Here is a 12,858-nt window from a genome sequence, read left to right on the forward strand (position 1 = left end):
TAGATTGGAGGTACAGGGAATCACGTGATTGGAAACCTGCAGATCACTAATAATTAGCAAGGTTGTGAGGGAAAAAATTGATGCCAGTAAAATTAAAAGGTCATAAGCTGACTCTGTACTTTGAATACTAAATAGAAAAGCACCCCCTGAACGCATTCAATTACGCATCCGCATTTTTGCTGCAGCTTGATTCCAAATTTTACAATTAAGTCACAACGTTAAAATACCCAACAGAGAGGAAACGTGACCCAGCTTCAGTAAGAGCAAGAACTGATAAATAAGAAGTAAGGCAGAGCATGCACTGGTTATAGTTTACAACTTAGTGAGGTGACAGATTCCCAAAGTAAAACAGTTTTTAGAAAATTACAAAAGGAGATTGGTATAGGTACCAACTGAAATCAATCAAATAGGATGCAATTCTTATGAGGAGCAGCTGAGAGAGCTCGGGTTGTTCAGCCTGGAGAAGAGGAGGCTCTGGGGAGACCTCATCACTCTCTACAACTCCCTGAAAGGAGGGTGTAGCCAGGGAGGGGTCGGTCTCTTCTCCCAGGCAGCTCTCAGTAGGACAAGAGGGCATGGACTTAAGGTCTGCCAGGGGAGGTCTAGGTTAAATATTAGGAAGAAATTCTTTACAGAGTGTGATCAGACATTGGAATGGGCTGCCCAAAGGAGGTGATGGATTCTCCTTCCCTGGAGGTTTTTAAGAAGAGACTGATTGTGGCACTGAGTGCCACGGTCTGGTAACCACAGTGGTAGTGGATTAAGGGTTGGACTTGGTGATCTCAGAGGTCCTTTCCAACCTGGGTGATTCTGTGTGATCCTGTAATTTAGTTCAACAGTTCTTTTTTTCTTGGCTATAAGTAAACATAAGAACACACAGAAGTAATAATGATTTGCAAATATATTTAAGATGACAAAGAAAATCTACTAGGTCCTGTATACAAAATGAGGAGGGGGATTACCTAGCATAACCGTTTTGTAGAAGATATTCTGGAATATTTATTCTTCTTTGAAAGCTGGTTAACAAATTCAGATCTTGATCAGTTTTTATTCCAAAGCAGTGTCTCTGGATGGGAGAGCATCCTGCAAAAACTATTAATTATTGCTTAGTCTGACAGGCTGGCCGGCCTGCTTCTCATGGAGGTAGAAAAGAGAAGGTGTACAGTGAGTGTGAGTATAATCACTTCAGTATCACAGGCATCACTTCTAATTGAAAAACATGTCTTTCATGGGAGTACTTCAGTGCAGAAAGAAGCCTCACCATCAACAATGCCTTCCCACTGTCAGGAGCAAAAGTTTTATAGGATTCCCTTACATAACATGGCTATGGAGGGCAAGAACTTCACAGTCATTTTTCAATTTTTTAACAAGACACACAAGGTATGTGAGCCCTTCTCTCCATTCCAGACCTCTACCAAAACTTACTTTATAGTAGGAAGACATTTTGTGAGTTTTAGGGAAAAAACCCAACTCTTTACTCTGGCTTTATTTATATTGTTCTCTACAACACTTTTTGTTGTGCAGGTAGGCCGAAGCTTTCTTGGATTAAATCTCTCTGTCACCTACCTTCACTGTTACCTTCTGGCTGCTGGGTGACACAGAGCTTAGACTAAATTAGCTGAGGAAAAAAACCTAGAAACCTTCTCAAGGAAATAAGGAGAAAAAAATATTGAAATAGAGCCCATGATCTCACCCATATAGCTCTCCCCTTGTAAAATATTTTATTAACTTATTAAAAAATTTTTAAAACAGTCTCATTACAGCTGAGTAATCTTAAATCTGTTTCAAATAGTTTTCCTGTACATACAGATGGCCATAATCCTTAAAAGCTCTCTATTAACCTTAATTAGATGTACAAAACATAATGGGTGATTGAGAATTTCGAGGGAGGAGCAAGTGGCTCATAGGAACAGTTTTTGATGTGCAAACCTCTTTACCAGTGTATCATCAATTGAAAGGTGGACAGTATCAAAGGATGAAGATGTGCCATCATCTGACAGATGACAAGGTGACATCTGACAGGTGACAAAAAATGGCATGGAATTACTGCATGTTTCCATCCCCCAGACTCAAAGACAGTGCCCTCCTCAAATCTGAAATCCAGCAGGTCTAATGTGTAGTTCTGTTCCTGGTGAGCAAAAGCCTACAGGGCCTTCTCATTGTATTTGTGATTTTCACCGAGCTGGAGGACTTCCCACTGGTTTCACCATCCTTCTGGAGGCAGAACCATCCTGCAACCACAGCTTCTTACCACAGATTTGCTGGGATCACCAAAGGACCACCAAGGCAGCTTAGCTGCTCAGATTTCATGGGGTTCTACAAACTAAAAACTTCCAAATTAGAAAACCTAAATTAAATAACTGTTATGATAATCCCATCATTCCAGCAGCAGCATAAAGAGAGCTTCAAGGTCAGTTCCTCAGAACCAGTTTTACCTGGTATAGACTGAAAAGACCAAACCCACTGTGCAGCACTCTGGTGTCAGGGTGCAGTTAATGGCTCTTTCCAGTTCTGGAGTTAACTGAATGACCAAAATCTCCTTGTCCTCTGAAAGAAGAGCAGTAGAATTTTGAGAGCATGGATACCATTCTGAATACATCACTTACACAGTTAACAGCCCTCAACACTGCAATTCAACTTTGCAATAAAACACAAGCAATTGGTGATATTGAGAACTACCCAGTGAGGGTACATGACAAGCATAGCTGCTTTACTGAGGGTATGAGTAGAAGGCTCAATGCTTAAATTCTGGGCTTTTTTCCTAAAGCACTCTAAATACAGGAAGAGTGTGGCATAATTAAATATATTAAAAATCAGTTTTCCATCAAGGGCAAACAAAATGAACCTAAAGTACTGTCATAATTATAGTTGATCCGCATTCATTTCAGATGTGAAATCTGCAGGGTTACTAAGTGGCAGCATTAAAAAGCTGTAAACCTAAAAAGTTATTACAGGATTCAGTGTCTTACAGAGACAGCATAATTTTCATATATAAATATGAATCATGTTTTCTCAACCACAGCCTACTTTTTAATAGAAAAAGCACAGTTGAAAGTCTATTTTGTCAGAAATTATAACAGATTTTCCTTGTGAATGAGGGCATTTCAAAGGTTATTAGAGTTTTCAAAAGGACTAAATGGGATCAGCCTGTGGATTGAAAATGTTTACTTGGAAAGGGAATGTGCTAGAAACTGACACTTCTCTTCCTTATTAAATATGATTTCTGGTTAAATAAAAAAAATTCACTGGATAGTCACAGTCTGTTGCTAAATGCAGTGTAGGGCCTCATCCACTGAACATGATAAACCCAGGTAAGCTCAGAGACAAGACTCCTCCTCTCCTGTTTGAAGTTACTGTACTTGGCTGTGATATGAGAGCACAAAATTAGAAATTAGAAAAAAGTATGATTAACTCAGGTTTCTTCATAGGAGTGCCATAGTCTGGTTTCACAGTGTTCTGCCAGTTTTCCAGATTTCAGCATTATAATTATAGGTCAGCTTTGTCTCCCTTACAGCCTTCTTATCTTCCAGTTATGGTCAGTAACAGGATTTTGACATTTTTTCATTCTGAAAAGTCTTCCCTTTGCAGCCTGATTTAACATGGCATAAGATGGAGATGAAAGCCTTCATCTGGGGCAGTAGGAGCTGCAGAGCTTCATAAAGTGCATGTTTACCGGTGTGAAAAAACAAACTAATATGGTGTGGGTGTATTTTCACATAGAGGCCACCTCCAAAGCAGAGAGCATCATCAGTACCCACAGCAATGACAGTATAGCTGTGTTGGAGCAGTCATGAAATTTAAAATGGACAAATGTAGAATTTAGAAGTTCATGAAATGAAAATTTTAAATCACCAATATTTCTCTTAATTTCTTGGTTGCTGCCAGTAAGTAAACAAGCAAGAAGCACCTCTGAAAGGACTCATCTACAGCAGAGAATGTTAATGAACCTTCACAGGACAGATACAGCTTACACAGCAAAACTGCTTGTGCTGACACAGCTTATTACTACTGCCACAAATGAAATAACCCATATTGACCTGTTTGTCAAAATGAGTTGCATTTGTACTACGTATTTGCTCTGCTGGTATGAAATGCTAATTGTTTTATTTTTCTTAGCCACAACCTTCACAAACATCACTAGGCTTGAAAAAGCCCTTTGCACCAGTGTGTCCCAACGCCTTTCCCGCTCCCTTCTCTATTGTGTGCATTTCAAAACCAAGCCCTACTGTTCATAAGGTAGGTGGGTAGACATATTTCTGTATAAGTCCTTAAGCATTTGTTGTTTACTGCCCTTAACAATCCTTTCTTAGGAATCATTTTAGGGGCAGAGGTGAGGGAGTAGTGTTATTTTTCATTTTTTCTTAGTGAGACCTCAGAAAATAATTTTGGAGTGCAATTCTCAGGAACAGGCTCTGTGTTGAAAAATTTTGTTAGTACCATTTGACACATTCACAATTCCTGAAAGACACAAAAGAATTTCTAGACAGTTTGCTGTGGTTTTAGGAAAGTTTCACAGCACATTTCTTTCCCCCCTGGACTGTCTAATCCATAATCTGGGGTCCCTAGATTATTTCTGATAACCCACAAGCTCAAGGATGACTACCAGAAGCTAATTACATTATTACATTGCTTCCAGTGTTTTTCTGATCCCTTTTAATCTCTACCAAGGAGACTGCAAAGACAAACAACTTTGCAGATGCAAGAAATGGCAACCAGCCTAAGGAAAACTGTATTTGCTAGAAAAGGAGAAGCAAGCTAGGGAGACACAGTTGTCAAAGGTCAGATAAGATTAAACTCATTTTAGCACACAAGTGCTCTTTCACTCCCTTGTAAGTTTCGTAACACAAGCTGCAAGCACCAACTGCCAGAGAGAAAACCTGAGCTCATCTTTTCAGCTTTTTTTTTAATATGTAGTGAAAGACCAAGATGTGTTATACCTTGCAAATGCAAATTCTACATATCTGATCAACATTTTGAAAAACAACTGAAAAAGAAGTGTGATAAAATTGAAGGGTTTTTAAGAACTGTTTGAAAATTAAGCTTAGTAAGTACTACAAAGTGATTGTTCCTCAAAAAATCCAAGGCTCCTGCACAGAGTCTCCAGCTATCTAAGTATCTATGCTGCTATTTAAGAGAGATCATCCTTGTTTTGAAGGACACTTGTGTATCTCTTACACGTCAGGGAAGAACAAGACAGTAAATACATTTATCAAAACAGAAACTTACCATAACCGTATGCCAAGCTTAGCACTTGTGTTACTCCCTCCTGTAAACAAGCTCCCAGCATATTTTTAAACAGTAGCTTTGGAAATGCAGTATCAGATCTCACCAATCTTCACAAGGTCTTCATAGCAATATTGCAAACTGCCTGATGATGGAAGATGTAATCATTCACATTCACTTTCTCCTCACCCCCAGTGAAATGAAGGTCCATAACAAATCATTGGTCAGATTAAATTAAATTGACCAGTATGAGGTATTTTCCAAACTTACAGCTTCCTATGAAAATGTAAAGAAAAAGATACAATAATCAAACAATAGTAATCTTCGTGTTCTACTGTCTTTTTTGTCCTTTATTCATGAATCTGTCCTTCCCCATTTTAAGTTTTTTCTTGACAGAACATCACCACCTAGAGACTGAGAGTGCTTATGAGAGGTACCAGAAAGCAGATTAGCAGACCTGCAAAACAGAAGTCTAATAGGAAGAAAAAAGAAAATGAGAATGGGGAATAATCCTTTCTGTTATTTACACTAGAAAAAGTTTCCTAAGCAAGTTGAAAGAAGACATTATAATGAAATGCAAGAAGATTTTAATTTGTTGATTAAATTATTAAAATTAACCAAGAATCCTTATCACCTTAGATAAAAAAGCCAGGCTTTTAGCTCATGCTGTATCAGATCAGTTTAGCTCAGCTATATCAGACATAATTAGAATTAAGCTAAAATGTAAAGTATTAAGAAGGAGGAAACTCAGACAATGTCAGGAAAACCTTCCCAGCAGTAAGACCTATTCACTAGAGACACAGTGTCTTGATTCCCTGTCATATTTTAAACAAGTTTCTACATAATGTGAAAATCAAGCCTGTATTTACCACCCATGCATATAGTCCAATTGATACTTTCTTTTTCAAATTTTTTTTTGGCTCTGAGATAACTAAGAACAAAGATGAAGATCTCATTTGCACGTAAGGTGCTCCCAGAAAAATTTCTTATTATTGCAGCAATTATTGAAGTGTTTCTGTATACAAAACCATGCAACCACTCCAGTTATACTCTGTTCACACTCACAGTAATTTTACAAAACAGAAATACAAAATAAAGACTAACTCAATACGTATTTTACCTTTTGAAAATACTAAAACCCAAAAGAAACAAACCAGATTTCTGAAGATGTGTACATAGATCTGCAAAATTATTATCTTGGCTGAATACTAGCGGAAGACAATACACATTTAATTTAATTTAACACACATGTCAAATTATGTTCCTCTCAAGATCCTTTCTCCAAAATAGACATACCCAGAATTTTCAGCTTGGTCATCCATTGAACACAGCTATAACTAATGCTGAGCAGCCTCAAAAGTAGAGGGAGTAACTCGACAATTAAATTAATTCACAGTCAGTTTAAACTGGAAATAATGGCCTCCACAGCAAGGGCTCCTCTATAGAAGTTCTCTCAGCATATTGCTGAAGAGCATTGCCTCTTAAGTGCTTGCTAAAGCATTTTCTCCCCCGTTCTTTCATTTCTTAAAAGTACATTGAAAGAATCATATTTATGCCTTTCCTGCCAATAAATTTTGGTTCCTTGCCCTGTTCATAAGCTTCATGAATGACTTTTCCCCACAGCTGCCAGGGGGAATCCAACATTTATCACCATGATTAGGAATATTGGCAGCTGAAGTTAGCAAAGAAAAAAACCAATAAGAAATAAAGTTGCCATTAGGATGGTATTCAAAGCCCTGAGTACAGGCCTACTGAATAAACATTTCTTTTACTAGATGTGAGCTGAAACAGTCTCAAATCAAAGTTATCATACCAGGCTTTATGCTTAACTACCTAAAGATGAGATGAATTCAAATAAATCTCTTGTTTATAGTTCACAAATCTATTAATTGTGGATGTGACTCAGATCAGTAATTCAATTTTCGTGTATTTAAGAGGCATCACTAAGATGCTGGCAACCAATATTAGACTTCACAAAAGTACATATTTTATACTGTATATTTTAAAGAAGACATCTTAACATGCACCATTGGTGCATGTTAATGCACCTATGAAATTTTGCCTATGAAAAATACTCTTTAAAAATATTGAGTAGCACTTGGTCCCAAGCCTACAAATAAATACACTCCTACTAAAAAGTAATTCCTAAAAAACAGTAGATGGAAATTGCAAAGAGGTTGCCACAAACTAGTTTTATTTTAATACTAAGATAAGGTATTGGAGCCTTGTCCTGTGATGACATTTTATTTTTCAGTGGTTAAGCAAAATATGGACCTTATTCACTAAAACTAAATTGCTCAGTACTGTTCTAATCCATTTAGTACAGCAAACTATTTCTTTTGGCTCTACCTGTCATGATCATTAGCTTTAATTTCAGACTTGCATAACTAATGCTCACAAATTAATCTAAAAGCAATCTGCATGGTCTTTTCCAAAACAGATCTTATTCACCAGCCTTAGTAATTTGAAACTAACTTCTAATATTTATTATTTTTGTTTACCTTCATAATTTTACAGTTTCCTTTGTGTAAAACAAATCATGTAACTCTACTTCTCCTAACTCCAAAGGGGAAACTGTTACTCCTCTAAGCTCTATAGGAAATTATTTAAGGCTGAATTAGGCAGAAAGAGCAAATTTTTTTCCATCTAAAAAAAAAAAAAATAAATAAATAAAGCCCCCTAATTTCCATGGAAGCTGATAGGAAACTTTCTTAACCATCTTCCATACAGGGCCACTGTAACAAATTCCAACACTGTTTCTCTCCCTGACTAAGATGCACTACTGCCTTTCTCCAGCCCACAGACTACCTGCTGCCCACTCTGTCAGCCCAAATATTTTAAAACCCAGTAACACCTTCTCTGGAAACATATTGTCTTTCGTGCTTGATATGGCATATAATTGGCTATTTGTGCATTCAAGAGAAATCAGTTATTCAGGCTCCCTTTTAGCAGCATCCTGGATCTCTAAATGTATCACAAACCTTGTTAGGTTGCTAGATGTCACCTCATCCTGAACGCCAATTAGCATGTGTCAGTCTACAAGAAAGGAAGCACAAAGTCCTCAGGTCTACTTCATTTCACTATTATACTTCTTTTCAGTGGTCTATCACAGCTCTGCCTTGGTTTCATATCCCTTTCACAGTACAAAAGGTAATTCCAGCCCAATTACTGTGCCCAGTGAATTATAAAATGATCCCTACAACATTATACCTATAAAGACTTACAGTTGTGGACTAGCCTGAGTATATTGGGTCTTCTATGCTGGCAGATAAACTTAAAACTGTGAGTGCAGAAAAATAGGGAAAAAATAGAAACTAGCCTTGGACTAAAAATGTCATATTTGGTAGGGAAAAATAAATGAAGAAGAAACGGTTCTTTAGAATCAACCCAAAATACTGTGATTTTGTTAGCATCTAACGTTCATCATTCTTCTCTCAAAACAACTTCCAAATAAAGGAACTATTTTCCACTAAAGGAGTAAAGGCTTGGATTTTTCTTACCTGAAATTTTGTTCCCTAATTACAAACAACCTTTGACATACATCTTCTTGCTACCAGTGCAATTGCTGTGCCTGCAGAGATACAAACCTGCCTCCCATGGCTCCTCTTGCTGCTTGCTGCATGCCAGAGACTGCTGGGGCTGGGGGAAGGGGATTTTTTCCTTCTGTCCTCTTTTGCCTTGGACAAAAAAATCTTGAAAAGTGACTCCACTTCCAAGCCTCCTTAGTCCTTAAGGAAAAGAGTCTGTAATATACTTCTGGGTGAAACATAGCTACTGTCTTTGGGTACAAGGTAGACTTTGGCACATCTTCTGTGCTAGGTCAGAGTTAATGGTCTGTGTTGTATAGGAGGTCAAACTATAGGCATAAAGCCTGGGAACAGCCTGAGCAGAATATATACTGATAGGTGCCTCTAGAAAACAGCAGAGAAGAGAAAAAAAGAAAAAAAGAAAAAAAAAAGAAAAAAGAAGAAAAAAAATAAAAAGAAAGAAAAGGAAAAAAAGAAAAGAAAAGAAAAAAAAAAAGCAAAAGCATCCATGTGAAGAGGATGTTTTTTGAGCTTCAGCTGAAATTCAGAGAGAGCAGGAACGTCAGATAGTGGCAATAATGTATGATTTCTCCTTCCCTACCTCAACAGTTTTTTCACTAGTCTTGAAAAAACTTCTTATTCACCTTGCTCACGATGTGCATGACCAGACACTAGTTAATTGACTTCTGAAGTCTTTGGATTATGGTAAGAGAATGCAATAATTCTCACAGGCAGAATAAGCAAAATGGAAGCTAGAAGCTTCTTGAGATGGAAATAAAAACCAACCAAACAAACAAAAAAACAAAAAAACAAAAAAACCAACAACAACAAAAAAAAAAAAAAAAAAAAAAAAAAAGACAAGCAAAAACATTTCTTTGCAAATTGAAAGAACGAAGCATATATAATGCCTATATATATATATGACAGAGGCATTTACAACCAAACCTTCAAATAAAATATGTGGAAAACACAATACAATCCTGGTAAGCAACAAACAGGACCTATTTTTCTACTAACTTCTAGACATCACACCCCAGTTGTATTTTGGCATATGCATCTTTTCTTTCCTCTGGCCCAAGGTAGGGGAACATCAACCAGATATTCTCTAAGCTTACACCACACTTCTCTAGGAAGGTCTATTTTTTCCTGCCACAATAGGTTTCTTCCCACGTTATACTCTGATCAGGCCAAGGATCAGCATCAAAGGAGCCAGGGTAAGCAGCTGATTTTTCCTTTGATTTTGGCACCTCCAGAAGTAGTGTATCAGCCAAACTCATGTCTGCCTTAATTCTATACTAATTACTTGCAACTTGGCCAAACAGTATTCCCCTGTAGAGCATGAAAGAAGCCCCACTGCTGCAGGATTCAGACTGTCCATAAGTACAGGACAGGCAAAGGCATATACATAATGAACACACCAAACCAGAAAGCACTATGAAGCTCCCCACCTCTCCACCAGGGAGCTGGAGTTTAGCTTTATGATGTATGTGTACTCACCTGACCCCGAGGCAAGTGTAGGTGAGGGGGAAAAATTCTGGCTGTGCCTACAAATTCAGAGATACTGTTTTGTTCTACCTCTGCTACAAAGCACCTTTCTCCACCAGTAAATGCAAATCAAACTCAAACTTTTATGGTTCCTTTCAAAAGTAAATATTTACATCCTAGTTGCCACCAGACCAATGTGTCAACATTCCTCAACACTGCAGAATGATTCAGTGCAGAGCCATCCAGGCCAGATCAATACAAAAGCTTTTATCCATTGTTTCATTATACAATACTTCATACAGTTTCCACTTTGACAGCACAAAGACTGGAGGTTAGAGAAAGACACCAGTGCACAAAATATGCAGTTTATGGCTGGCACAGTACACACTGTCCAATGGAAACACTTAAAGACTGAAATTTTAGTACAAATTGTCTCTTCAATACATCAGCCAGTTTCAGACTTCGGATGCAAAAAGCACGTTCTACCTTTTCATCCTACAACAAATATAGTTATTTATCAGGATGAGGGGGTAAACAGGCTTCCTCAAAATGCCATACTAACAATCAGGAACAACCACTTTGACTACATGGAACACAACTTTTGAAGAGAGAATACAACTAGCACCTTAATTTTTCACAGCTGAACTTCATGTTCAATATAAGCTCTGTCTCCTGGCTTGTGGAGTATAAAGCATGTTTATACAGAGGATAAAAATTCCTTCTTCTGATTTCAATATTAGAGCAAATGCATTTGAGCGAAATCACAGGGAAAAGAGTTACCATCCTCAAGCAGGACTTCAGGGGGGGGATCCTCCTCACCACATTCCTGCAGTCAGATCCAAATAAAATCACAAGAGGTGATGTAGACAAATAACATATTAGCACAAATGATAGTAATGGCATAGCCTTTTAAAAAATAAATGCAAAAAACCTTCTCCATATAATGAGATGCTGTTTCTTTCCTATCTCAGTTCAGGGAATGAGGCAGCTTCTGAAAATCCAGTCAAAACCAGTTCCAATGCCTTACCCCTATCCCGATAACTAGCATAGTGTTTCGTAATTACTGTTCTGCAGATATGACTTTATGGTTTTCCCTGATCACAGGGATCATTGCTCAACTTTTTTTTACAAAAAAAAACAAACAACAAAAAAAAAGCAAATCTTTGGAGACACAAACTGCTTCCGCAGGGTGGCAGGGTGGCAGAGGATGTAATTTTGAATATTCATCAAAAGCTAAAAGTGATTGCAGTTCCAGTGAAGTGGCAAAAAGAGTGATGAATCTCTTCCGAGTCTTCAGAACCAGCTGGGAAAAGGCCAAACCAGGACTTCTCAGCAGAAATGTTGTTATTTCCCTTCAGTGTGGAATAGCTGTTTTCTTCACCTGCAAGAATGACTCGAATAATAGAAACATCCACACCAAAAGTCCAGCAATGAAAACAGACCAAACATATCTGATCTTTCACAATTCATGGGAACATTTTGCAGCTGAAAAACAAAACTTCCAGTAACTCCATAAAATGCATACTCTCAGGTGTACTCTAGGAGTAGTAACATGCCAAGAAGTTGATTTCTGTCCAAATACAGGGTTCTTCCAGGCTATCTTCCCCATTTTAGTAAAAATTATATGGCTACAGAAATAACAAATCTGTCCCAAGGGGAAAAAAAATCAGAGACAAGGGTGAATTTGAAACAGCGCTACTTGGTCCAAATGAGCATTCCACTCTAGAATCAAGATTTAAACATGCATAAATTCTAATTTTTTTGTCTTTTAAGCCTAGCCTAACTTTCTTATGATGCTGCTGAGAGAGAATTGAAGCCCAGAAACACCCAGTGGCATTGGTCTAGAGCTTTCAGAGTTGTGTAATTTACCTTTTTTGTTGTTCTTGTTTTAACATTATAACAAGTAGTGCCAATACATACTATTGTGAAATCTCAAGCAAGTACAAGACTACTGAACTTTCTCTTCTCTCTTCTTCTTGTTTATAGAAGTCACTGACAGCAGAAATGCAGGTACCTTTCCAAGGCACACAGAACTTATCTTGTGCAGATTTCTCAAAAAAATTGTTACTACTTACAGAAGTTGCACCAAAAAAAAAGGAGAAAACCATAGATAAATGAAGAATCATAGAAGGGTTTGTGACCTTAAAGATCATCTAGTCCCAACCTCCCAGCCATGGTCAGAGACACCTTTCTCTAGATCAAGTTGCTTAAAGCCCCATTCTGTGGGAAACAACTTAGCTGCAGGCAGCTTAGGCCTTGAATTAGAGTTGCGAAGTTGTAAAACGAATGTAAACTTCTACATCGAGAAAGCAAAAAATGAGGTAAATAACAGGTGTTGTTTTGAGGCTTGCCAGCACGCAGAAGAATGTTGACCACCAACTGAAAGATGAGATTGGATGGGTGGACAAGAACACAAAACCAATGAAATGTATATATATGTGCATGTATGGAAGAAAAGGTATGTAAAACTAAGCCTGCTATAAATAAAATTGTCACTATCAGTGCATGCCAAGATATGGAGTCTGCATCTTCGTAGTCTCGCCACACCATCCAGCCTGGCCTTGAACACTTCCAGGGAGGGTGCAGCCACAACTTCCTTGGGCAACCTGTTCCCAGTGTCTCA

At 37.9% G+C, this 12,858-nt stretch overlaps 1 long non-coding RNA gene across 4 annotated transcripts; it reads right to left on the reverse strand.

Annotated features, from left to right (window-relative positions):
- Positions 1-883: 883 nt before the first annotated feature.
- Positions 884-12,024, reverse strand: LOC139789868 (uncharacterized). Of its 4 annotated transcripts, XR_011723275.1 has the most exons (7): positions 11,167-12,024; positions 10,248-10,560; positions 9,395-9,502; positions 8,811-8,951; positions 5,227-5,266; positions 3,258-3,363; positions 884-2,316 (listed from the first exon to the last, which is right to left on the reverse strand). It is a non-coding gene; the product is annotated as an uncharacterized lncRNA (long non-coding RNA). The 4 variants fall into 4 exon arrangements; XR_011723273.1 differs by having other exon boundaries at positions 10,409-12,024; XR_011723274.1 differs by lacking the exon at positions 11,167-12,024 and having other exon boundaries at positions 10,248-11,106.
- Between the last annotated feature and the right edge of the window lie 834 nt (positions 12,025-12,858).

This window comes from Heliangelus exortis, chromosome Z, assembly GCF_036169615.1.
Source record: "Heliangelus exortis chromosome Z, bHelExo1.hap1, whole genome shotgun sequence".
Classification (NCBI taxonomy): Eukaryota; Metazoa; Chordata; class Aves; order Apodiformes; family Trochilidae; genus Heliangelus; species Heliangelus exortis.